This window comes from Trichosurus vulpecula, chromosome 4, assembly GCF_011100635.1.
Source record: "Trichosurus vulpecula isolate mTriVul1 chromosome 4, mTriVul1.pri, whole genome shotgun sequence".
Classification (NCBI taxonomy): Eukaryota; Metazoa; Chordata; class Mammalia; order Diprotodontia; family Phalangeridae; genus Trichosurus; species Trichosurus vulpecula.
In genome coordinates, this window is record NC_050576.1 from 315264258 (window position 1) to 315292097 (window position 27840).

Sequence of the window (27840 nt, forward strand, 5' to 3'; positions counted from 1 at the left end):
TTTAATTGCAGTTAGTATACAGTCCAAGATCCAGCACATCAGGACAAATTGGAACAACAAGGAAGCAGTTAGGACTGCTTAGCCAGATTCCTAGGCCAGGGTTGACAGAGATCAAGACCTGAGAGAAGCAGATACCACAAAGAGAAAACAAGGTCAGTCTTGGAGGAGAGAAGAATCAGATTGCTAAGCCAAGGTCAAGATGACCAGAGGTCAGAGTCAGCAAGTGAGGACAAGCATTAAAGTTCAGGTAGATAGGATACATCCAGACTAGAGATGTAGTTCGTCATCAGAAAGAAGAGTATGTGGTACCTTATTTGTTATCTACAACTTTCTAGGCAATTGTTGAATACTCATTCCACCTATTTTCCCATAGGGCCCTAAATTGTATTTTTTAAATGTGTTTTGTCTTGTGGATCTAAACAAAAAGATATATTTTATCATAAGGAAAATATTCATAGGCATAGCTTTTTTCTCATAAATGCTGGCTTGGAACCAAATGAATAATAAATAATGTATTAATAAACAAAACATAACTTTATCCTTCATGTGAGCATGCCTTTCTTTGAGGGTGGGAAGGTGAAGAAAAACTTTCAGGTTTCTGAAGTGCCATCTGGTGTAATCATGGAAGGGGTCTTTCATCAAACATATATAAAGACCACGATGAGTACAAATAGCTCAGGATGAGAAGACAGGATCCTTTTAAATAAGCTATCATGGCAGACATAGTCAGCACAAATTCTGAAAATAAAATAAGCTTCCCCATCTCTAATCTCCAAAAGTTAAAACAAAAAAGGTAAATGAAACTAAACTCTTCAACACAGAAAAGGGCTTTATTTATTTTAATGACTTGATTTGAGAGAATCAAATGGATTATGGAACATTCTGATTCATCCATGAGAATGACTAAAATAACCAATCAATGGTGTTATTTTTGTCTGTTTTATAGACTCTGTCTTTAATCCAATAGTCAACACCTCCTTATTGAGTGATGCAGCAGAAAAAAATATAGATCCTGCCTTCATAGACAACTGTAACTAGGGAGACAGACATATGGTGACAATAGCAAACATGAAACAAAGTATAATTGAGAGTTCTACCTGGATGTCCTACTGTTGGCATGCCACTCTCAACATGTCAAAAAGCATCATCTTTATCTTTTAAACAATCCCTTACTCCATTCACTCCTAGTTCTATTGAAGGAAATACCATTTTCCTATTCACTTGAGACCAAGACCTTTATGATCCTAGTATCTGCCTTTTAGTTGCCAAGTTCTGGCAGTTTTATCTAAACATCATCTCTCATATCTTCTCTTATCCTTCCTCATATGACCATCCTCAGAGTTTAGAACTTTACCTAATCCCTTTGCCTTCTCATTTAATTTTATTTTTTAACAATCTGCTGAAATATATCACCATTTGAACACTCTTCTTCACTCCCACCCCTTCCAGTCTCTCCCTTATACAAACCATCTTCCACCCATTTGCCAAAATTATTTTTGCAATCATCACCTCTGATCATATAATTTATTTTCTCCAAACAAATATATTTGGTTGCTCTCTATTGCTTTTACAGGGAAACAAGTATAAGCTCCTTAGACTGCAATTTCAAGTCTTCCATAATCAACCTATTTTTCCACCCTTACTTCCCTTTATATTCATTATGTTCCTGTCAAACAAGACTATTAGCTATTCCATGAATTCGACTTTCCATCTCCTACCTCAGAGTGCATGTGTGTAAGCCATTACCAGTGCCTAGAATGCATGACCTAGAATGTTTATAATTAGAAACTGTCATGATTTTATTAAGACAGTAAAATTACAATTCTTGTTTTAGAAAGGTTACTCTATTGGACTCTATGAGAATGCTATAGGCAGTCTATCTTGATTTCAACAAAGCATTTGGCAAAGTCTGCCATTATTACCTTATGAAAAAGATCAGAAAAACATGTAGGTTCAATAAAAGTACATGTGCTTTATCAAAGGGTACCTGACAAAAGAGTGGGTTGTGACCTACAAGCCCTGAAGCCATCTAAAAATGATGGCCCCTCCACTCTAAGCCAAAGAAACCTGAAGGTGATAGGCCAAAGAAGAGCAGAGACTCCAGCTATAGTCCACTGGGATCTGAGAAAGTATTATTAGTATAATCTATATCCTGAAATGCTGGCAGCAGAGTCCCTGCCTTAGGTATAAACAAATAACAGCTTGATTAAAGTAGGAGGAACACAACAAGGAAAGACAGGGAGATGTCCTAAATCAATTTCTAGGGAAGCTAACCAAATTGGGTATCTGACTCATAGCAAGACGACCATTGATTGACGGGCTTAACCACTTGGATGAGACATCCAATTGTATCAAAGGCACATCACCACATCACTCTGCTGCTTTCCTTTACCCTTCATATTCAACATGCTACAGCTGTGTTAGGAGTTAGATGTAACAATACAGTCAGGTGGATTTATAAGCAGTTGAAAGACTATATTCAAAACATATTGATTAAATAATCCACTTCAAGATGAAGGAAAAGGATTGGCACAAAGTAAGACCTCAGCCTTCTTCTGTTCAAAAATTTTATTAATGTATTGAATGAAAACACAGATGGCATGCTTTATTTAATTTGCTTATGACATAAAGCTGGTAGAGATAGCTAATAAATTGTACAGGAAAGGCAGTATAAAAAAACCTTAAATGATGAAAATATCAAACAAAACCTAACCATTTACACTTATTGGGAATATCTAAAGTTTGACATTTCAGATTTAAACACATGAAGAATCTACATAAAGGATGAGGGATATTTGAAAAGACAGTGGTCGATGAAAAAACCTAATGTTTAGGCAAGTTCAAAGAGGCTAATGTGATATCTGGCTGCATTCAGAAAATGTGGGTTATATCAAGTGGGGTAATATATATAGACCACTTCATATAGAAGAGCTGCTCTTAAAGTATAACCAGAACAAGAGAGCACAGTGTTCTCTGGAAACCACATTCCAAGGTATATTAAAAGGCTGGAGTGTATCCATAGAAGGGTAACCAGGATGATGAGGGGGCTAGAGGACCATGCTTGTTGAGGTATTGGGCCTGGAAAAGAGAAAACTCAGAATCAATTAAAGTGTTGATTCAAATCTCAAATAAGGGATTGGACCAGATGACCACTGAGTCCATTCAAACTTTAGGTTTTTAATGATTCTATAATTCTAAATGAGCAAAGTAACCACTAGATAACCTAAACCACAGTTTAGCTTTGCAACCAATTAATTTGTATTTCATAAGATGGCCTAACTTTAAGAATGATCTTTGTTTCAAAATATTTCTTTGAGGTTATAAAGGGGTTGGAGTTTCACCAGATTCTATTTTTTTAGTAATTCATTCACTCTTTGATTTACTTATAGCACCCTTGGTAACTGAATGCTGATATACAATTTAGATGGAAAAACCTATTTTCTGTCCAAATAACAAAGCAGTGTGTAAGACCTCTTGCCTTGAGTAAGACCAACTGTGTGTATGTGGTTGTGTCTGTGTGTGTGCATCTGCGTGCGTGCGTGTGTGTGTGTGTGTGTGTGTGTGTGTGTGTGCTTGGACATAGGAGAACCTTATAAATATTTAAGATTTCCATTGGCATTTTATTATTTCCCATACCATCAGAAAAATCTTTACTTACACATTTGTGGAGAGAAGAAGAGGCAGAAGGTTGTTAGTGAAGCCTTAGGACTTAAAAATGAAATTCTGTGAATGCTTATTAAAAGCTATCCTATGTAGAGACGTTATTAAGAGGAGTCAATCATATTGATGCTGGAGATGACTCAGAGACCAAGGAAAGTAAGACTAGAGGAAACTGAACAATTTGTTAGGCTACCCAGGAAGTTAGATATCACAACAGAAACAATGTCACATTTGTCAACAAATACACTGTCACCATTACACATCTAGCTATCAATTTTTCTTCCTTTCCACTCTCTAGATACCGTGCTCAGGCAGAGTAATTGCATGTGCTTGAAAACAGCTCATCTGAATGAAAGTGAAATAAGGTAAAAACATATGTCAATGGAATCAGGAAAGGCTACCGAATGCTTAGGATTCTGTCCAATGGAAAGCTAAGGAGGTGAATCCAGTTCCAGGAGAGACTGGTTGATCTTAATTAAATGACAGAAAGACACACAAACAAAGCTCTAGTTATTATTTCACAAATCATTCCTCAATATTTATCCAGCATAAACAATCACTTCTATATCTCCATCACAGGCCATTCACTTACAGTATCAATATTCCTGACTTAGCCTCCTGTCACTCTATCCCATTTGCTTTTAAACCCCATTATTCAAAATTGCCAACTCCTTTCATATTTGATGTCACATACTTTACCTTTCCATGCTTTTCAGATAGCTTATCAAAGGCTGTCCTCACCTTGACTTCCCCATTCCTTGGCAGTGCTTTTAATTCTTTGGACTAGTCCTCTAGGCAATGGCTGATCTGTTATGGAAAAGCCAATTGAATGCTAGTTGATACTAAGGTACTCTGTCTTAACTGTCTTTAGTCTTGACAGTTCCTTGATAACTGCCTTGTTCAACAATCATCTAATGATGAAAAGCACCATCAGCAATCAGCCACAGTGCCTGTGTGGGACAGGGAAGGGATAAGCCAAGGAGGAAGAGGAAGGAACTCCATTTCTTTCAGTGTTTTCCTGTACTGTTCATTTCACTGCACATTCATACTTAGTTTACTCAAGGGCGCCATGTCCATAGCTGGGGGAGAGGAAAAGAAGGGGCAAACAGTTAACATTTGGCAATAGACTAAGAGTCAGAAGTCCTAGATTCTAATCTTTATTCTGCTTCCCTGTCATGTGTGAGCTTTAATGGGACATTTCTTTTCTCTAAGCCTCCATTTCCATATTTATAGAATGGCTAGACAAAGATAAACTGCTTTGCCCAAGTTTTTATGGTTTAGTGGCAGGAGCAGGAGTAAAACCCATATCTTATGATCCCCAGCCTAATGTTGTCTATAATCATTAAAGAGTCTTCCCAGAACCAATAATCTTTGGAATATGAAAACCAAGATCACTATAGCTTAAAAGAGTTAATGCACTTCTTCAAAAACATCTTTTTGAAAGAAAGCTTTGAGAACAAGGAGAATTGGGTTCAACATTTAACCCAAGCTTACATAAAGCAAATTTGGACATATTCAAAGTGTTTCTAACCTGACAAAATGTACTACTGACAAACACCAGCTACTATATTATTCACTTTGCAGCACACCAAACACACAGGAGTACTAAATAGTGAATAATTCATCTAAACTCCAGCCACGTTGGCTTATTTTCTATCAGGTTTGTCTTCAGTGGAAAATATGGTGTGACCTTTTCAAGAATTTGCCAATCAATCGTGATTTTATTACTCAGTTGACAGCTACACAGAAAATCAATGCAGTTTTGGTATGTCCTTCATAACTGCATATTTGTAGTATTTGACTTAATTATTTACCAACAGACAAGGAGCACTCTTCTTCAACAACATGATTTAAAGAAACAGAAATCATTCAGTTAATTTGGGGGGGGAACCTTCTGGAACATATATTCTTCCAAGCATTAGGACTTTAAAAAGGGAGGAGTGAAAAAATGTCATTAAGGAATTGAGGTTCTGAGTGATGAGACTAGAAAACATAGACTAGAAAGATGAGACTAGAAAAAAATATAACATAGCATGTTAGAGCTGGAAAGGTCTTCAGAGGTTGCATAGTTAAATTCCTTCAATTTGCCAATGAAGAAACAGGACAGAAAGGTGACATTGATCAAAGTCACACAGAAACTTAGTGGCATGTCAAATATTGTAACCCAGGTCTTTTGATCCACAGTCACATGATCTTTCCTCTATATTGACCACCATATCTCTACAATTTGGCTGAGTGGGTTTCAAACACCTACATCTGATAATCAAGGTCAATTTTATTATCACTTTTCCCCACTTTGGAGGTAGTGCATCACTTTACATCTGCAATTCTGATTCAGAGTACACCCTGACTCATAGGACTGTAATCATAGTACTTGTCCCAAAAACAAAGACTGGAATATTTTTAAAAGTTAAAAACAGAAACATCAGTGGGGGTAAAAGGAAAAAAAATAAACAAATTACCATCTTTCTTGTGAGATGCACAGACTGAAAAGCAGAATTAAGTCATTGTACAAATGCCATAATGGTAAAGGACAGAAGGGTTCTGCTTCAGAGCTTGTGCCTGCAGGTCCTAAAATGAATCAAATTCATGATATCTCATTTTATTCCCATATTCCCATGAGGTGGAGAAACAGCAAGATGATACGGATTGAAGGACAGCCTTTGAGTCAGGGCAGCCTAGATTTAAATCTGAAACATATTAGCTCTATGGCCCTGGCCATATTACTTTAACCTCTTTGTCCACCAGGAAACTAACTCTAATAAGCAACAAAAGGTTGTCCATCTGTATCTTTTTAAAAACATAATTAATTAATTAATTTTAGTTTTCCATATTCACTTCCATTAGATATTGAGTTTTAAATTTTCTCTCTCTCCTTCACCTCTCCCCTCCCCAAGATGACATGCAATCTGATTGGTCATGGTATAAAGAAGAATTAGAACTACTGGGAGGAACCATGAGAAAGAAGAAAAAAAAACAAAACAACAAAAGAAAATGAAAGCAAACAGTATGCTTCCATCTGCGTTCAGACCCCTAAGTTCTTTCCTTAGATGTGGATAGCATTTTTCATCGTGAGTCTTTTGGAGTTGTCTTAGATCCTTGCATTGGTAAGAAGAGCTAAATCTATCAAAGTCAGTCATCTTATAATGTGGCTGTTACTGTGTACAATGCTCTCCTGGTTCTGCTCATTTCACTCAGCATCAGTACATATAAGTCTTTCCCAGTTTTTCTGAAGTCCACCTGCTCATCATTTCTTATAGCACAATAGTATTCCATTACATTCATATACCACAACTTGTTTAGCCATTGCCCAAATGACAGACATCCTGTCCATTTCCAATTCTTTGCCACCACAAAAAGAGTTGCTATAAATATTTTTGTCCATGTAAGTCCTTTTCCAGTTTTTATGATCTCTTTGATATACAAACCTAGAAGAGGTATTGGTGGGTCAAAGGGTATGCACAATCTTATAGTCCTTTTGGGCATAGTTCCAACTGCTCTCCAGAATGGTTGGATCAGTTCATAACTCCACTAACATTGCATTAGTGTTTCAATTTTTCCACATCTTCTCCAACATATATCATTTTCCCATTTTGCCTTGTTAGTCACTTTGATAGGTGTGATATGGTACCTCAGAATTGCTTTGATTTGCACTTCTTTAATAGTGTGATTTAGTAGTGATTTAGAGAATTTTGTTTCATATGACTATAGATAGCTTAAATTTCCTCCTCTGAAAACTGCCTGTTCATATCCTTTGACCATTTATCAATTCAGGAATGACTTGCATTCCTATAAATTCAACTTAGTTCTCTATATATTTTAGAAATGAGGCCTTTATCAGAGACACTGGTTGTAAAATTTTTTTCCCAGATTTCTGCTTCCCTTCTAATCTTGGTTGCATTGGCTTTGTTTGTGCAAAACCTTTTCAATTTAATGTAATCAAAATCATCCATTTTACATTTCATAATGTTCTCTGTCTCTTGTTTGGTCATAAATTCTTGCTTCCTCCATAGATCTCACAGGTAAACTATTCCTTGCTCTCCTAGTCTGTTTATGGTATCAGCCTTTATATCTAAATTATGTAACCATTTTGACTTTATCTTGGTATAGGGTATAATATGTAGGTCCATGCCTAGTTTCAGTCATACTATTTTGTGCTTTTCCCAGCCAGTTTTGCTAAATAGTGAGTTCTTATCCCAGAAGCTGGAGTCTTTGGATTTATCAAATAGATTACTATAGTCATTCACTCTTGTGTCTTGTGTACCTAACCTATTCCACTAATCCACCACTGTATTTCTTAACGAGTACAAAGTAGTTTTGATGATTGCTTCTTTACAATACAATTTAAAGTCTGGTACAGCTAGGCCACCTTACCTTGTGTTTCTTTTCATTAATACCCTTCTGTAACAACAACGTTACTTGCAGCTACTGGGCCTGTGTAAGAACAACAACCCCAGCACACAGGAGGACTGCTATCACAGATTCTTTGATCTGCTTTTCTAAGGAAAGAAACTTTAAGGGGTTAACAATCTTACTTTAATTGAACATATATATATATATATATATGTATATATATATATATATATGTATATATATATATATATATACATACATATATATGCACATATATATGTGTATATATGTATATATACACATCAATCATTCACTTAGTTCAGGGGAAAAAGTCAGCACCCTGAACTTCGGAGAAAACACAAACACAAATTACAAGCAGAAATTATATAAACACAGCAAATAACACAAATTAGCACACAGGGCTTCTAACTCTCTGTCTAAAATGCAATAAATACATAGTTATCAGAGAGAGAAGCACCAACATCCATGTTTTCAAAGCCAGAGGGCTCCTTAATGGTTACCCAGAGTCTTGTCTGGTCAAATCACAAGACACTCTTCCAGTGAGTGAGCCCCAAGCAAAATGCTAACATCAGAGTATATATACACTTCTTCAGGGTTGGAGAGTGTCACAACCATGTGACTCAAACCCATATGACCTAGGCCTTCCTGTGACTTAAGCAGGTCATCAAAGACTCCTGATTCAATCAAAGACTCTTGATTGCAACAAAGGCAAGACTCAAAGGCACTTGATTGCCTTAGTGCTGAGAAGCACTCCCAAAAAAAAGACACCAAAAAGTCCTACCCTGCTCGCCACTACACCTTGATATTATGGACCTTTTGTTCTTCCAGATGAATTTTGTTATTGCTTTTCTAACTCAATAAAATAAATTTTTGGTAGTTTTATTGGTATGTTACTGAATAAGCAAATTAATTTAGGTAAAGCTGTCATTTTTATTGCATTAGCTTGGCCTTATCCATGAGCAACTGATATTTTTTTCTAGTTATTTAGATCTCACTTTATTTATGTGAAAAGTATTTTGTAATTGTATTGATGTAGTTGTGTCTACAGTAACTTTAAATGGGACTTCTCTTTCTATCTTGATGTTGGGCTTTGTTAGTAATATATAGAAATGCTGAAAATTTGTTTGGTTTTATTTTATATCCTGCAACTTGCTCAATTTGTTTCTTTCAAGCAGTCTTTTTTTATTGGATTCTCTAGGATTCTCTATGTACACTATCATATCATTTGCAAAGAACAATAGCTTTGTTTCTTCTTTGCCTATTCTAATTAATTTGGTTTCTGAGAGTAAGGTTCAAATAATGTTCATCTCACTCCCTTCTTTCCCTCTGCTATAGTAGGTTTTTGTGCCTTTCCATGTGATATAATTTACCCTTGTCTGCCTCCTCCTTTCCTCTTCTCCCAGTACAATCCCTTTACACCACTTAATTAGATATTTTTATCATCACATCAAAGTCAACTGATAACCCCCTCCCCACCTATGTATACCCCTTTTAAGTGGTGTAATTACAGTACAATTCTCAAGAGTTACAAGTGTCATCTTCCCCTGTAGGGATGTAAACAGTTTGCCGTTATTAATAAAATGTGGTCATTTTTTTCTTTCTTATTTATCATTTTATGCCTTCCTTGAGTCTTGTACTTGAACATAAGATTTTTTTGTTGAGCTCTGGTTTTTTAATCAAGAAAGTTTGAAAGTTCCTTCTTTCATTGAATGTCCATCCTCTCCCCTGAAAGATTATGATCAATATTGCTGGGTAGTTGTAATCCAAGCTCCTTTGCCTTATGGAATATCGTATTACACACCCTCCAATCTATTTAAATTGTTTCTTTCTGGCTGTTTACAGTATTTTCTCTTTGATCTGGTAATTTTGGAATTTGGCTACAATCTTCCTTGGTATTTTCAATTTAGGATCTCTTTCAGGAGGTGATGGGTGGATTCTTGCAATGATTTTTTTACCTTGCTGTACTAAGACTGCAGAGCAGTTTTCCTTGATGATTTCTTGAAAGATGTTGTCCAGGCTCTTTTTTTCATCATGGTTTTCAGATAGACCAATAACTTTTAAATAGTTTCTTCTGGATCTATTTTCCAGATGAGTTGCTTTACCAATGAAGTATTTTAAATTTCCTTCCATTTTTTTCATTCTTTTATTTCTGTTTGATGGATTCTTGATATTGCATAGAGTCATTAGCTTCCATTTGCTCAATTCTAATTTTTAATGAATTGTTTTCTTCAATAGATTTTGTACCTACTTTTCCACTTCGCCCATTTTACTTTTTAAGGAGTTCTTCTCTTCGGTGAATTTTTGCGCTTCTTTTTCCATTTGGCCAATTCTACCTTTTAAGGAGTTGTTTTCTTCACTGTACTTTTTTCCCATTTGGCCAACTGTATTTTTTAATGACTTGTTTTCTTCAGCATATTTTTTTTTCATTTGGCAAGTTGTACTTTTTAGGGACTTTTTTCTACAGTCAATTTTTGTCCTTCCTTTTCTAAGCTATTCTGTCCTTCTCTTGCATACATCTCATTTCTCCTCCCAATTTTTCTTCTACCTCTCATTTGACTTTAAAATCCTTCTTGAGCTCTTCCAAAAAGGCTTTTGGGGCTTGAGACCAGTTCATAATCCCCTTTGAGTTTTCAGATGTGCGTATAGTGATAATGTTGTCCTCTACTGAATTTGTGCCTTGGTCTTCTGTGTCCTCATGACAAAATCTATGGTTATTGTTCACTTCTGCTTTTTGCTCATGGTGTTTGCCTATTTCCTGGCTTTTACTATTGAGCTTTCCTCCTGGAGGTCAAAGGACACTGATCCAAGCTTGTCGTGCTGGGAGCCCACGATCTGGTCACTGGCTTTTTGTACTGGGGCTTCAGGTGCTGGCAGACTGAGGCTCTAGGGGTCTGGCATCTTACCTGGTGCTGAGCTGGGGTCATTAACACTAGAGCTGTTGGGGTGGGGGTGGGAAGTCTGGCCCCTGGGAGATGCCTGCTCACCCAGGCTTTGGACTCAAATGTTTGACTGCTTGAGAATGTCTCTAGGCTTGGAGCTGTGCATCCTAGAGTTGTGTTTTCTGGAGTTGTGCTGAAGCACTGGGATATTTGACTGCGGGAGAATTCTGGGACATGTGGTGGTTTTTGGAGCTGGTGTCCATTCACTTCCCCTGCATTTGCTGAAGCACTGGTGGCAGGGATGGGGTAGGCTCTGGTGTTGGCAGTTGCCTTCAACACCATCATGGAACTCAGGATCTCTCCCTGGTTTTCTGAGGTGGGGCTTGCTGCTGGCTTGCTATGATGCCTCCTGTCCTGTATTGCTCCCCCTGCCCTAAAGCAAGAGGGTCCATTCTTGTTAATCCCCTAAACTTCCTGGGCTACAAGATTGCTGCACCCAGTCCTTCTCCTGGCTCAGTTTTTCCAGAGTTTCTCCTGGGTCAATATTTTCTAAGCTTTCAGAGGTCAACAAGGGAGGGGAAGAGAGACTTACTTCTTATTCCGCCATCTTGTCTCCTAGAAGCAGCTGTCCCCTATTCATCTGTATCTTTAGAAGGTATTACAACTGAAGAGGTTTGCTTCGGCATTAAAATCACAAGTCTTTCTTGACTTCTTCCCATTAGCCAATTAAGATAAAAGTTTGATACATAATATAGCTATTATTACTCAAATTTGTGTAATGACAAGCAAAGTGGAACTTTTGCTGTTCTTTTTTTCCCTTTGGAGGGCTTGTCAGCACTAGGGCAATCAAGTGCCTTTGATTAAGTCTGGCTAGGTGCAAAGCCCTAGGTACACACCCTTTTGCTGATTAGGTGTGAAGCCCTCTGGCCCTAAGAAGGGTATATATACTCTGAGGTTAGCATTTTGCTTGGGACTCACTCACTGGAAAAGTGTCTTGTGATTTGACCAGAGAAGATTTTGGGTAGCTGTTAAGGAGCCCCTTGGCTTTGAAAAACCCAGATGTTGGTGCTTCTCTCTCTGGTAACTGTGCATGTATTGCTATGGTCAGACAGATAGAAGCCTGTCTGTTGAATTGTGTTATTTTGCTCTGTTTATAATTTATGCTTGTAATTTCTGTTTGTAATTGCTCTGAAGTTTAGGGTGCTGACTTTTTTCCCTGAACTAAGTGAATGATATATGTATGTTTGATTAAAGTGAGATTGTAAACTCCTTAAAGTTTCTTTCCTTAGAAAAGTAGATCAAAGAACCTGTGTTAGCAGCCCTCCTGTATGCTGGTATTATTGGCCTTACACAGCCACAGTAGCTGCAAATAACATTGTTGTTACAATTTGATAGATAAGAAAACAGAGAGGGAGAGAGGGATGGATTATCACCTGCCCTAGGTCAAATAATTAATAAATGACAGGACCAGAATCTGAACTCACGTTTTCCTGTTCTATGGCCAGTTCTCAGTGTATAAAGCTGCAGTTAAATGAATAGGTAATTGGCTATCAAGGGTTAGATTTTTGATTTTGGTTTTGTTGTTGTTGGGTTGTTGTTTGGTAAACTAAGGTAAAGATGTCAAACTCAAATAAGAATAGTATGTAATCAGTATGTAACTGTTCCTGTAGGCATTGAATTCATTTCAAAATGTAATGTTATCTATGTTTTATTTTATTTTTATTTATTTTGTTAAACATTTACACATCAGACTACACTGAGGATGGTTACAGATTTCGTGAAGCCTATGGGCAGTGTTCGACAGTTTTGATCTAAGAGATTCATATGGATCAATCATGACATAACCAGTTTGGCTACCACAATTATGATACATCTGCATTGTCCTTTATATAGATACATAATAGATAGATACACAATCACATATTTCAGCTCCTCTAAGCCAGTTGAGTTAACATAAAGATATGAGGTTGCAGGAAAAAAAATGTTTCCTTTTGGTGTTTTCATCAAGGATACCCTAAATACATTCAAAGATTGTAATAAAAAAGTTTCTTTATAGCAATAAGATAACAGCCATAGGAATTGGTAGATAAGGAAGGCTTCTTTTTTTCCTCCAACGATATGTTTGTTGCTTGTTTCTTTTTAAAGAATCATCTTTAATTATTTTTTTTTCATTCTCAAAGATCGTCTTCTTTGGAAAATCTAAAGAATTAAACACTGAACTGGGTGTGGTGGTACATACCTGTAATCCCTCCTAAATAGAAGCCTGATGCTCACAGACATTTTGCATTCTAAGACACAGTGGGCTAGGCCAATCAAGTCTACACATTATGTTCAGTACCAATCTGGGAAGCCCCAAGAGTAGAAGAGCATCAGGTTTCCTAAGTGGAGGGGAACCAGCCAAAGTCAGAAATGGCGTAGGTCAAAGCTCTCATGTCAGTCTGTATTGGGATTGGACTTTTGAGTGGTCACTTTGATTGTAGACTGTGTGATATAAGGAGACCTAGTTTAAAAAGTATAGTGGTTTTTTTTCACTCACCACACCAGGCTCCCTATTAACTTATGCTTAGAAAGAAAAACTCCCTGATTTTTAAAAGTTATTTAATTTATTAGTCAATTGATAAGCATATATTAAGTTTTTACAACGTGCCAAGCCCTGTGCTACAGCCAAAGATGGCATAGAAAAAAAGAACTTGTGTTGAGAGTTTCTTTAGAATTTTCCTGAGGAGAATTATAAAACATTATTGAATGAATTCTTTAGTTAACTTTGAATCTCTGGTCTTAACGCTATTTTAACACCACATACAGTTTTGTTTATTTGGTTTGTCGTCCCCTACCTCTAACGTGAAATTATTTTATTCGACCAAGAAGGGTATTTGCTTTCCTGCTGGTTGGGTCTTGCTTTTGCCACTTTGCTTTGCTTTGGTTAGGCAATAAAATGCCTCTATCCAGACATATGTTCAGTGGCACAAAATGAGAAATCAAACTAAAGCTACACTTTTATGTTTTAGGGATTGCGTGGTAACAGCTTTCACCGGAACGATGGATGGTATGGCCTTTCAGCACATGCAGTAAACTAAATATTTTGAAAATAATTCACCCTACTCCAAGTCTCCGAGTACTCCCTGGTTATGCCCCCGTTCCTTTAGGAGTTCCCTTATTGCTAATGAAGTGTAGTAAAATGTGAATGATAAATGACTGAGTGTATACTCCCGAAAATGATAGTCTGCCTATGGACAATGCTTTTACTCCATATTACTTGAGGGTCTGTTTGAGTAATGATCTCCTTGCAATGTCAAGAGCTACACAGAATACTTTATTTGGAGTCAGAGAACCAACATCTGACTTCCAGCTCTGTTAGTATCTACCTATGCGTGACTTTGTTGTTCATATTTCCTTATCTGTAAAATGAGGCACCTAGAATAGAACAGCGTTTCTTAACTCAGGGCCAACATATAACTAAGGGTTCCATGGATAGACCTTTTGGGGTTCTATGCACTTGGATGAAGAAAAACACGCATCTTAATTTTCACCATCCTACAAATGAAGTCAGGAATTTTCTTTAATTATCATTTCTTAAAAAACATTATTCTGAGAATGGCTATTAGCTTCTCTAGACTGCCAGACAAGTCTAAGGCACAAAAAAGGTTAAGAAATTCTAAACTATATTATCTCTAAGGTCTTTATGTTACAAATGTTATGGTCTTTTGAAATTTTTTTTTCCTTAAATAATAACAGAAAAAAGCAGCATGACATAGTAGACATGGAATTGAGCTAAGATTCAGGAAGGCCTGGGTTAGAGTTCCACTAATGTTATGGGTAAAGCTTAAATTTGACCTAGTCCTAGGTTCAAGGTTTTTCTTTTTTAAAATCCAATAGACACTGAGTGGACCATATAAATTCAGATTAAATTGCTTTAATATTTGAAGTTTAAAAATATTTCATACTAGAATAAAATAATATAAAACATGACTCCCTCTCTGAAATAATGAAATGAAGAAGCACTCTGCAGGCAGTTCAAGTTCTGTGAAATATTTGTGGACCCGGGCCAACCACTTTAAAATTTACAACCCTGGGCTAGCAAGGAACCAAGTAAAATTAAGCCAAGAGGTTGGGTATTGCAGTAGTTATGATCACAACAGCTACAATAGCTCTAGGAGTCAGCCCAAAGGCTCACTACAACTTTTGACTTAGGCTGCATATTTAAAGCTGTTCTCACTTATCCTCTCCCCTCTCTTTTCCTCCCTTTCTTTCTTTCTCCTCTTCTACTTCCCCATTCCCTTCTGCTCTCTTCAATATCTGCTAGCATCAGTGTTCTCTAAATTTACAAGTGAGAGTTACATTAGAGAGGAGCTGGAACGTAGATAGCAGAGTAGCAGGAAGAAATACAACAAGCTGCACCCTCTTGTACACCACTCCATAACTGCTACAGATACAGAAAACATAACAGATCTAATCCTGATGAGGAAATCCACAAAAAGGCATAGTCACTTTTCTAGTCTAGGTTAGCAGACAGGCATAGAGATTTGTGGACAACATGGATAAGGGCATGGCAAAGAGTTCAGCAGATTAACCTAAGACCCGGGGAAAGGTTAACTACCAAGGCAAGAGGAAATATCAGAGGCTATTCAAATGGGAACAGGTACCCTGCAGCAGCTCTATGGCCCATTACCCAAAGCTGGGTCACAGATCCAGGGTGGACAGAGGAGGGAAACTGTACCCGGGGGTGGTGTTTAGGGGTAGGGTGTTGCTGTAGGTCTTAGGTTCTGTACTGACAGACAAGTTCAGAAGCAAATGACAGTAGCATGGCTCAAATCTCAGAGAAGAGTGGGGTTTCATTTCCTTCCAACCTCCAACCCAGTCTGAAGCCTGCAGAGAATTAACCAGGGTAGGAATCTGAGAACAAAGAAAAGCTTGAAATTATGTAACTCTGAATCATCACAGCTGCTGAACTAGCTGAAAGTGGCTAAGTCCAGTAGCAGTCTGCTGTTTTCCCTACTCAGACCCACACCCAGGTCAGTAAATTGCAAAGCTTAGAGCAAGGGAAAAGTATTCTGATTTTGTCTTAGATCACATCACTTTGAGAGTACTGAAAGCTGATAGGCCCCCAACCTGAATTACCCCTGATATGCTAGAATATCGCAACACTTTATACCCCAAGAAAGCAGTGATAGGACCAGCCTAGATCTTTCCTTCAGAAGTGTGTACAGCCTAGACTTAATATCAAGGTCTTAGTCAGAAAGAAAGCTGGAAGAATTTAGTTTTCTGTGAGAGGAAACCACAAAGGAATTCTGCTATAAAAAGCTACTATGGTAACAGGGATACTAAAGACAGAAACCCAGAATCAAGGAATGACTCCAAAATAAGCAAAGCCTGAAAAAAGAAATGTTAATAATAAGAACTCACATTGAAATGACACTTAAAAGTTTTCAAAACACCTTTTTCACAACAATCCTAGGCAATGCATTAATGTCATCCAACTCAAATAAATTGAACATAAATTTTCTTCAAATTTTTCTTCTCTGATAATGTACTGCACCTTTGTTTGGTACATATAAACGCTCTTGCAGGTAATATATTAAAATTAATTTGTACTCAAATCAATCTGTGATCTCATCAATTTGTAAGTTCCCTTTAACAATTCATGTCTTAACTCCACCAATGGTTGTTCACATGATGTCCAATCACTTACACTGTGCGTTAATTGCCTAATTAGACAAAAGTCCTAAACTTTGGAATTTTCTTTGCTTTCTAGGAAAGGATTACCTGAGCTTAGGAGTGGTGCAGTATGAATTCCATTTCTTTCCTTTTGACATTCTTGTAGGACCAGGGTGACCTGAGTTAGCAGAAATGTGGGGAAAAATGAATCATCACCTACACTGTCTTTCTTTGGTACCTTTTGTGATTATACCAGCATGGTGTTCCTTTTCTTTGACCTTTTCCATTCTTATCGAGAATGTGTTATATTGGAATTATCAATGTTATGATGTTTTGGCATATTGGTTCACATTGCAAATTCATTTCAGAAGAAATCTTTTATTTCTAGCTTTTTCTTATATAATACTAGACATGGTTTTTTCCCTAAAAAATTAGTATTTTCCTATATTTTCTCTTCTAGGTCCCTGTGTAAAGGAGATCTTAATGTAGGAATTCATGAACTTTTTCCCCTAATAGCATTGTAATATATTGGCTTCTTTTCTAATCCCACAATCCCAAAATTATTCTGAAAAGGGAGTCTATGACTGGTAAAGAGGTCTGTGACAAACACACAAGGTTAAGAATCTCTAATCTAAACCATAATAATAAATATGATCTAGGACCTGTAGAAATTACTTAATGATCTGAACCTCTAGCTTTCATTCATTGCCTTACTTTTTTCAAAATAGGGAAAATGTTATCTGACCTGCCTACTTCATAGGATTTGTGTGAGGGTTCAGTCAATCAGTCAAGAAATAATTGTGAAGCACCTGTCACGTGCCAAGCAGAGGAGGACCACTTTGATTGTGAAAATGACTTTAAAAAAATCACTATTTGAAAGTAAGGCATGATTGTTGTTATTGCTTAGGCCTTTCAAAGAATTTTTACATGTTATCTCATTTTATTTATAGTTGTGAAATAGGTAGCAGAATAATACCAACACATCTGGAAATTTCAGCTACCGGGTCCTCTATTTTTCCTCCATTTTTGTTTTCCTTGAGGCTATGCATATATGGTGCCAAGACGACTTGTTGATTTTTTTTTAACTCACTTAAATAACTGGTCAATTCAGTGGGGGAAAAATAAGATCAAACCAGATGACTGACTGAATTGACAGGTCAATCAATCAATCTGTTAGCTCCATACAGAAACAGTCTGAATTGACTACTTGTCACTGTGTAGACAAAACTCAATCCAATTCCCTGCCCTGTTTAAGGAAAAAGCAAATGCATTAATTAAATGAATATTTAAAATATTGGACTATAGAAAGAAGCATTAAGGATGTCTCTAATTAGATCATAATTGCCTGTGATAGATTCATCATTTTTTCTTTACACACTTTCAGTTTTTCCCAAATAACTAGAATATACAAAAACTAGCATCTCTCACAGAAATCAGGAATTCAATAATGAGTTGAAAAAGAACCACAGGAAAGTAAAGTTAAATGTATCCATCTAATATGCAGTGGGCCACAAAACCCACAGGTGCAAAGCATGCCATCCACTGTGTCAGCAGCTCCCAAATATCCTCTATTCTGATGAGAAGAAAAGCCATCACACAGGGTTTCCCAATGCATTATCAAAGAGCCTATACAGAGCAACGGCTGTAAAATCTAGTCCCCACAGACTTATTCACACACGCAAATGAACAGCATTGAATAGCAATGTACAGTAATCAGGTCTTATTTAGCATTGTAACATCAGCTGGGACACAATTGCTATCTGTGTCTACAGTAGACAGTTTGTATTGGTAATAGCCACCTCATGAGTAATTAAGCACTTTAAACAAGTCAACCATTTACACTGCCCTACAATGGAGCAGTAGAAGTCAAAGCTGAGACAAAGAAGAGAAACAAGAGGCCATTAGGCTTGATAACATCAGTCCACCCCAAAGCATATGTTCTTGGAAATGATAGCAGATTGCAGGTCTCACCTGGGTCTTCAGAAGTTTGTTTTATTACTCTTCTAGACATATTAAAGCTTTAAGATTCCCAGTGCAACTAAAAACATTAATAGCTAACTTGTCTTGCATCAATTCATGTTTCCCTCTAAGATTTCTTGTAATGATTATTTGTTGGTGAGTTTTTAGTCCTCTTAACAAAATCATAGTGGCAGCATAGTTTAGGGGATAGAGAACTGGCTTTGAGGCTTGGAAGGTATTTATCTCTCTATCTATCAAGCTATCTATCTATAAAGTACAGATAGCTAGATACACATATGCACATATACATAGACACATATATGTATATGGATATAGATTATGTGTGTTAGCTAGGTGGTCCTGGGCAAGTCCCTTTCTAAGACTATGAAACTCAGAGATGCTGACCTACACAGGTAAACTTCAGAGGTATTGATCCGTATCAGTTTCTACACTGATAAAATCACAGGTCTAGTACCTGTCCTTAACCCTTATCTGTCAGTTAGTCTATGACTATATAATTGAGGCATAATTTGGTAGGCATGGCTGAAAGAGGAGCTCAGCTTATTTTACAGGGGCATTTCAATATTAATGACAAGGCTACCGTAATGAGGTCTTTGCTGCATAACATGGCCTTTGGATGGGCCAACCAAATCAGAAATCTGGAACAGGTCTCTGGAGACTATTTTGTTCAACAGTTTCTAGTCCAAGTCAGGATCATACTTAGGCAACTCCAGACAAATAGTTACTTACAAGGGAAGGAGATTATATGACTGACATTTCTCTGTCAAAACAATTTTTTCTTGTTTTCAAAAATAATGAAGACCATTCATGCACCATCCTCTAAAAAAGGATATTGTGTTTGAAGACCATTGTTAAATTCAACTTTAGCCTTTATCCCTGAAAGCTAAATTATTTAAATCCCTTAAGTCTTTCTACATAGGTTCTATTTTTCAACTTGTCGATCTTTTTGTGACTCTCCTCTGAATGCATTCTAATTTATGCACCTCTTGTAGCTGTAATAGTATCTTCATGTGGCCTCTGCCCTGCAATAATTCCAAGAGGTCACCCTGGCCAATGTTGCCTCTGTTTTTTTCCCAGCCATATATGGACTGAGGTAGAGAAGAAGCACTAAGAGAGCTGGGTAGTGTCAAAGCATCAGAAGGGCCATTGGCTTACCTGACCTTCTCAGTTGGGGGCACAAAGTGTTCCATCAGGACTTCACGAATACCATGGGCATGACAAGCATAAAGTATGTGAGAAATATACACTTTCCCCTTATGAGAGCTGAACTTGAAATACCAGTAAGCACTTACATTTGTTCACTACATAGAGGGACCACTGCCTGTAGGCCCTGAATGTCACTGATTGCAGCCATCTAAAAATTCCTTGTCTGCATGTTAAAGTTTGTCAGTGAATTTATATCCTTCTATGCAAATCAAAGCTGGAAGGGGCTTCTATTTAGAATATACTCAGATTTGGGAGTTTATAGATGTTTCCTGAGAGGGAGTGGAACAGTGCTATGGAACTTTCCTGTTCTCCCTCTCCTTCTTCAGTTGATAAATGAGTCAGGTTCCCTGTAATTCAAGTAATTTTGAACTAATTGTCCTCAGCTATCTTGTACCTCAAGCCTTAACCCTATCAAAGGATGGATCAAAGCAGTCTAGGGAAGTCATCTGAAACTCTGGTTAAATCCAAGCAGTTAGGGAGGCAGTGAAGTCCAGGGGAAAGAGTAACAGATTTTTAGTCAAGGAACTTTCTTTGAATCCTGACTCTATAATCTACTACCTAGGGGACCTTGAACAAGTCACTTAAACTCTTTTTTATTCCTCGTATCTAAAATAAAGGTCTGGGCTGGGGCAACTAGGTGGTGCAGTGAGTAGAGCACTGGCCCTGGAGTCAGGAGGAGCTGAGTTCAAATCCAACCTCAGTCACTTGACACATTTACTAGCCATGTGACCTTGGGCCAGTCACTTAACCCCAATTGCCCTGCCAAAACAAACAAACAAACAAAAAACATAAAATAAAGGTCTGGGACTAGAAGGAAGCTAAGATCCTTTCCTGTCCTAAATCTATGATCCTATAAAGCAGCATTTCAGTGTTGAAGGAATGCTGGATTTGGATTCAGGGAACACTGAATTCAAATGTTGCCTCAGATACTTAGTAGGTGCATGACTGTTTGCAGGTTACTTAACCACTCATAATCTGATTTTTCTCATCCATAAAATGGGAACAGTAGCACTTATAGGGTTGTTGGGAAGATCAAATACAATCATGTATGCCAGGTGCTTTGAAAATCTTAAAATCACATAAATGTGAGCTCTAATTATTACTATTACTTGATATCTCATTAATAACATAATGGGAAGCCATAGTAGAGTGGTAAGTTAAGAGAACAGGAAGAGAGTATGATTACATAGTTATGATACTGTCAAAAGCAAGGTGGTAAAGAAGAATGAGTTATAAAGGATATTTAAGATAGCCTACAAGGGTAGTTGAAGGATTCAGTCAAAAGGTTGCAACATATCAGCTAAGAAACATTGAGAGTCTAAGTCTAGAGTGTTAAAAAGAATCATGGAATCTTATAGATCTAAAGATCTCAGAGACCATCTAGTCCAACCCATACCTGACCAGCACTCCCCTCTATTACCTCCACAGCAAATCATGATACAGATTTTTTTCTGAAGATGTAGAGTGAGGTGAAAGGGAATCTACTACCTTTACAAGTAGTATGAAAATATGTTTCTTATGAAGGTATATGTAGAACCTACATCAGATTGCATGCCGTCTTGGATGAGGAGGAGGGAGGAGAGGAAGAGAGAGAAAATTTGAAACTCAAAAACTTGAGGAACTGAATGTTGTAAACTAAAACTAAAAATTAGCTAATTAATTTTTTTTAAAAAAAAGAAAGTCTGTGTAATAAATACAACAACAACAAAAACTTAGGAGGCAAAAAGTTTAGATAAGACACACTCCCTGCCTTCACGGAGCTAGTGGTCTGGTAGAAGGTTAAGATAAACACAGACAACCTTGACACACAATAATACATGATACGCATATTAGAGAGGTTTAAAAATACTTTTAAAAATATGAAGAAGAAGTGAAAGAATCAAGTAATGTTCAATGAAGTAGGTAGCATTTTACTGGGTTCTAATGAATGAATGAGAATTCAACAGGTGGAGAGTATGAAGAGGATATTTCATATATGTGGAACAGTAGAAAAAGAGCACACAGGGAGGAAATCACAGAAAGTGTTCGGAGTACAAGGACTAGTCTAAATTATCAGAGCATATTGTACTAAGAGAAGAAACATGATATAAGACATTGAATGTAAGGTGACAACAAATTATGGAGGACTTCAAAAGCTAGGCAAAGAAATTTAAACTTCACTTTGTAAGCAATAAGGATCCATGATGATTTCTGAGCAGAGAACTGACATGAATAAAGACAGTTATTCTAGGAATGGCAAGAAGGGTGTTGCATTAGGTGGAATAAGGGGTAGAAGTGGCATTGCAATATTTCAGCTAGGTAATAAAAAGTCAATACTAGACTCGTAGAGGACACAAACCAGACATGTTAAGTAAATCCATTTACCCATAACCAGCAATGGACTAGATATAAGGGATTTTGAAATCCAGCTCCTGGGATTAGCCCATCACTACCAGAACACCTTAACTCTCAGAATGGTCGAGGACCAGAGATGCAGAGAATCAGACATCTCCCCTTACCAAGGGATAAGAATTCAAGCACCATCAAAGCAAGGGGCAACTATCCCTGATGGGAAGAAATGTTCCCATTCCTAATGGGAATCCAGTCAATTCAAGTAAATTCTATAATCAAATAAATCTAGTAAATTCCAGTAAATCAATTGCTTCAGCCTCCCTAATCATATCCCAGACCTCTCATCATCTAGTTCAGGGCTGTCCAAAATGTGGGTCGTGGGCAGTATGCAGCCCACAGTGAGATTTATGCAGCCTGCCTACAAACACAGATATTTACATAAATGCTTTAGTAAATGAAGCTGAGCTACCTCAGAGTTCTCACTAAAATGGCAAATCAAAATATGTTGTCTATTGTTTCAATAAAAACCCAAGGTTGGACAGCCCTGGTCTAGTTACTCTAACCATTTGAGCACTTGGATGCTAGGACTCTCCACTGCCATCTACCCAGTAGAGAAATGGAAAGGAAAAAATAATCCAATCAAAACTGAAATGAGGGCGGGGGTTCAACCACCATTGCGAACAAAATGATTTGACAATCAACTTCTTCTTCTTCCAATACCTGTAAAACAGAGTTGAAGTCTTCCAAGGCAAAAAAATAAAATATATACATATACATGCATATATATATATAATATATACACATATACATATATGTATATACATATATATGTATGTATACATATATGCATACACATACACACACATATCTTCTGGCTGCCGGTTTATTTTCCTTTCTTCCACTAGGAGATGAATTGTTGGCCCACAGTCTTCCTTTCCATTCAAATTGATGCTCTTATACATTGTAACTTCAATAATCATGTTGACATCCCTACAAACCATTTCTCCCAATTCATCAACCTCTTTCTATAATATGCACCTTCATCCCACCTAAAAATGCAGAAATACCTACCCTTGATGACATCATGACCCATATGTCCAGAACACTGAAATTCCTCTATATAGTCTTAACTCTTTATCCTTCCATTTCACCCTATGCTTCATCCCTCCACAACCTATCCTCTCTCATCATCGCAACTTCTAGCCATTTCATCCCATCCTATTTTCTCAGTTCATCTCCACTGCTCTGGCTTTATTTTTCTTCCCTACAAAACCTCAATGATATGGTTAACTATTTAAACTTTATGCTGCTATCAATCCTTCGGTCTCTCCTGCCCCTTTTATTTTGCTACTCATTCCTTTCCAAATCCTTCCCTGAATTAATGAAACCATATGCTTTCTCCATTCCTATTCAGAGTCTGCTGAATGCTACTTGAGCTCACAACCACATGCGCTATGAATTAACAGGGTCCTCACTCATGCATGATGTTCTTTTTCCCTTCTTTTATTTTCTCTATATCCTGCTCTTTCTATAGTTCTGTTGTATAAACCTTTTCTTCAAGTTACTTATATTACCCCTTTTATCCCCACTCACTCTCAGAAGAGCACTGACTTCTCTTACTTTACCAATATAGAAGTCTTTGATCATGAAAGCTTTGCCCCTAATTTTACACTTCAAATTCCCCATTACTAGCTTCCAGTCTAATAATAACAGTTAGCATTTATGCAGAACTTTAAGGTTTGCAAAGTGCTTTATGCAATTTATCTCATCTGGTCCTAACAATCTTGTGAGGTAGATGCTATAACTATCTCCATTTTACAGATGAGGAAACTATAGCAGAAGTAACTTGTCTTGGGTTACATAGCTAGTAACTGCATGAGGCAGGATTTGAATTGGAGATTCCAAATTCAGCACCTAATTCACTGCTCTATTTACCTGCCATTTCTCCAGTCTCTGATGAAGACAATGAAGACCTTCTCCTTGCAAAAGTTAGCTCTTATATTAGTGCCCTAGATTACATCCCTCCCATCACCTAGAACTTGTCCTTCAATCATCTCTATTCTTTTTGAAATCTTCATTCTCTATCCTTCCTAGGCCCATTCTCGGCTGTCTACACATATCCCCAGAGGCCTACCATTTTTAAAGAAGCAAACATAATCTTCACTTCACCCTGCTATTTCCTCAAAGTATCTTATATTTCTTGTTTTTAGAGGAATTAAACTCCTAGACCAATTTTGGTACAGTTGCTTCTTTTTCCTCACATTCCAGTCATATCTTAACCTGTTACAGTCTGGTTTATAACACTACCACAGGAATGAAACTGCACTCTCTAATATTACCAACAATCTCTTAATCACATACCAAAATAACCTTTTCACAGTTCTCATTTTTGGTATCTCTCCAGTGTTTATCACAGTTGAACACTCACTTTCTTCTTAAAACTCTATCCTCTCAGGGTTTGTTATGATACTGATTTTTCCTATAGGTTTTCACACTATTTTGGTCATGACTTTTGTTTCCTTTGCAGACTTCTTCAATCTCCCCCTCTCTATGTCTGTAGCACAGGTGTTCCCAGGACTCCATGGCTCTATCCTGGGCCTTCTTTTCTTCTCTCTATTCTTTATTTTTTAAAAATTTCATCAGTTGCCATGGGTTCAATTTTCATCTCTATAGAGTTGACTCCCAAGTCCAGTTCCCTCCCAACCCCCCTTCTTAGATTCAGCCTTTCATCAACAACTGCTACCTTAAGCATCTGAAGTTTATAACCTAACTTAAGGCCATAAGACATCTTAAGCCCATAAACATTTCAACTTCAGCACTTCTAAAACAGAACTCATTTTATTCTCTCCCACATTCATCCTTCTTCAAAATGTACCTATTTCTCCCTGTGGTTCCATCATGATTTCAGTCACCAAAGGTCACAACCTTTGAGTCTTGCCTGGCTCTTTACTTTCTTTCACCCTTCCTTTCAACCCATATCCAATCAGTTGCCAAATCCTGTTGATTCTACCTCTATGTCATCTCTTGACTCTATAACCTTTCCTTCATATACACAGGCCTCCCCTCTGCCTCCTTGTTCCTGGATTATTCCAAGAGTCTTCTGATTATTTTCCCTTTTCTGTCTTTCCCCTTTCTAATCTACTCTTCACACAACTACAGAACTGATTTTCTTAAAGCATATTACTCCTCTACTTAAGAATCATTAGTTTTACCTTATTTCATCTAAAATAGAATATAAACTACTATGTTTTAAATTTTAAGACATTAATAATTTAGCTCCAACCCATTTTAGACTGATTTCACATTTTTACCCATTTTGTACTCTATTATTTCCAGCAAAACTGTCTTATTTGCTGTTCCCTGTACTCAAAATACCATTCCATTTATGTCTTCTGTGTTATTCTCCATTACAGAAATGCTCTCCATGCTTATCTCTTTCTCTTTGAATTGCTCCCTCCCATCAGGGTTAAACTCAATTACTATCTCCTACATAAAAACATACCTGATGCCTCCAGTTATAAGTCCCTTCCTCTTCTTCATATTTCTTTGTGTTTAATTTTTATATAGTTTATATTTATTCATATATCTACACACTATTTTTCCTCAGTAATATGAAAGCTCCTTTAGTATAGGGATATTTATGTTTTTGTTTTTTGTCTTTTAATCTGCATGCCTGGAACAATTCTTGGAACATAAGAAAATATGAATAAATGTTTGTCAAACTGAATTGTGAAGTTAACATCAATAAAACTTTTGTAATTCATTGAGTTTTATAGACAAAAGGAAAAACTCAAAGATAATGCTAAGTTTTAAAGCATGGCAGGTTGGGTGAATGGCAAGACCACTAACCAAGATCATAATGTCATGAGAAGGGAATAGTTTGGGTGTATAGTATTAAAAGTGTTCTTGGAGATACTGAAATGTATATACTATTTATATATTTTAATCAAGGTGGGACATCTTGTATGCAATTTTATATATGAATCTAGAGATCAGATGAGAGGTGAGGGACAGAGATATAGATATGGAAGATATATGCATAGGACTACTAGTTTAAGTGATGGGAATGAATTAGATTACTAGAGGTGGGGCATATATACCAAAGAGAAGAGATGTTTTGGGAACATGATGAGGAAACAGCAAAAGATTCCAATATAGACAAAGTGATCAGAAAGATAATAAGAGAAATAAGAGTGTTGGTGTCCATGAAGTGAAGAAATAAAAATATCTAGTATGACGCAGTGGCTTAAAGAGGCAAATATTGAATGCACAGTAAGGGGAATGAAGATTGGAAAATGAATATTAGATACAGAAATTAAGTCATCGATGAACTCAAGAGGAGAGCAGTTTCAATAGCCTATTAAGGTGAGGGATGTAAGAAGAATTGCAAATAGTTAAGCAAATATTAAATGAGCAAGTGAAGCCTTTGGGTATAAGCAAATTTTTAAAGAAGTTTAGCAAGATGGGGATTCATCTTTTTATTAACTAGTAAACACTAACATGGCAGGGGATATAGAAACAGACTTTTAAATTTTAGGTTTGATGAAAATAGGATGTATACACATACATATATACACATACATATATATAATTCCTTTAACTCAATAAATATTTCCATAAAAACTAAGGGGATGATGACTTTAATGCACACAGGACAAATTAGAATGTGGCATAAAGAATAGGAAATGAGACACTACCAAAGAATTCCATCAGGGTCAGAGTTATTTCCCATCACTGGGAAATAAAAGTCAAAATAACTCTATAACAGCAACTTCGAGAGCCTTGCTCAGCATTAGATTAAACCTTGCCTTCCCTCTTGGCCCATCTTATCAGATAATTAAATTAGATTCTAACAATTAATCTAAACATTTTATGTAAATGTTTCCTAAGCAGCTCATCTTCATCTTTTTTGTTTCCATTACTTTTATGTATACCTACTCCCCCCATTAGCTTTCATTCCGTTGTAATAGTAAAAAACCTATCACATTTTTTTTCTTTCAATCAAAAATATCTATCATTGTTTTCTTTTCTTTCTTTTTTATTTTTTTGCTTTGAAATTCCATCACCCTTTCAGCATTGGGCCTGTGAATCAGCGCTCTATGGGGGCATTTTTTTTCTAAAACTGTGCTAAAATCTTCATCCTCCATTAGTAAAGGAGCATTCCACTAGTTATATGTCAGTGTCTAAGAAAGCCAGTGAGATTTGTGGGAATTAAATTTAGAATGTCAACTGTTTCCTTTCCCTTTTTATTCTAATCACATCCCATTAGTTTTGATCATTAGAAAAATTGAGCTATTTAATATAATTTTTCATGAGAGCACCTGAATAAATACCAAAATTTTCATCTTAATTTTCTCTGTCAAGCTTGCACAATAGAACTTCAATAGGTACAAAAGGAGAAAATATTTCATAGCATCTTGGAGTTGGGAAAGGTCTTAGAAGATCATAGAGGACAATCTTTAACTGAAAAAAATTTGTTTAATGAATGTAATCATTGGTATATTGTGTGTATGTGCATATGTGAGTATACTTTTAAAGTTATGGTGATTCAAAGTTAACAAAATGCTTTTTTAAGTAGGTAGCATAAATATAACTTTTCAAAGAATCATTAATTTAAAATTGGAAGGACCCTAGAGGTCATTTTCTAGCCTCTCCATTTTACAGATGAAAATGAGGGTAGAGATATTGTGATTTACTCAAAGTCATACAGCCAATAAGTGACAGAGCTAGAATATGTTCTATTTAAGCTTAGTAT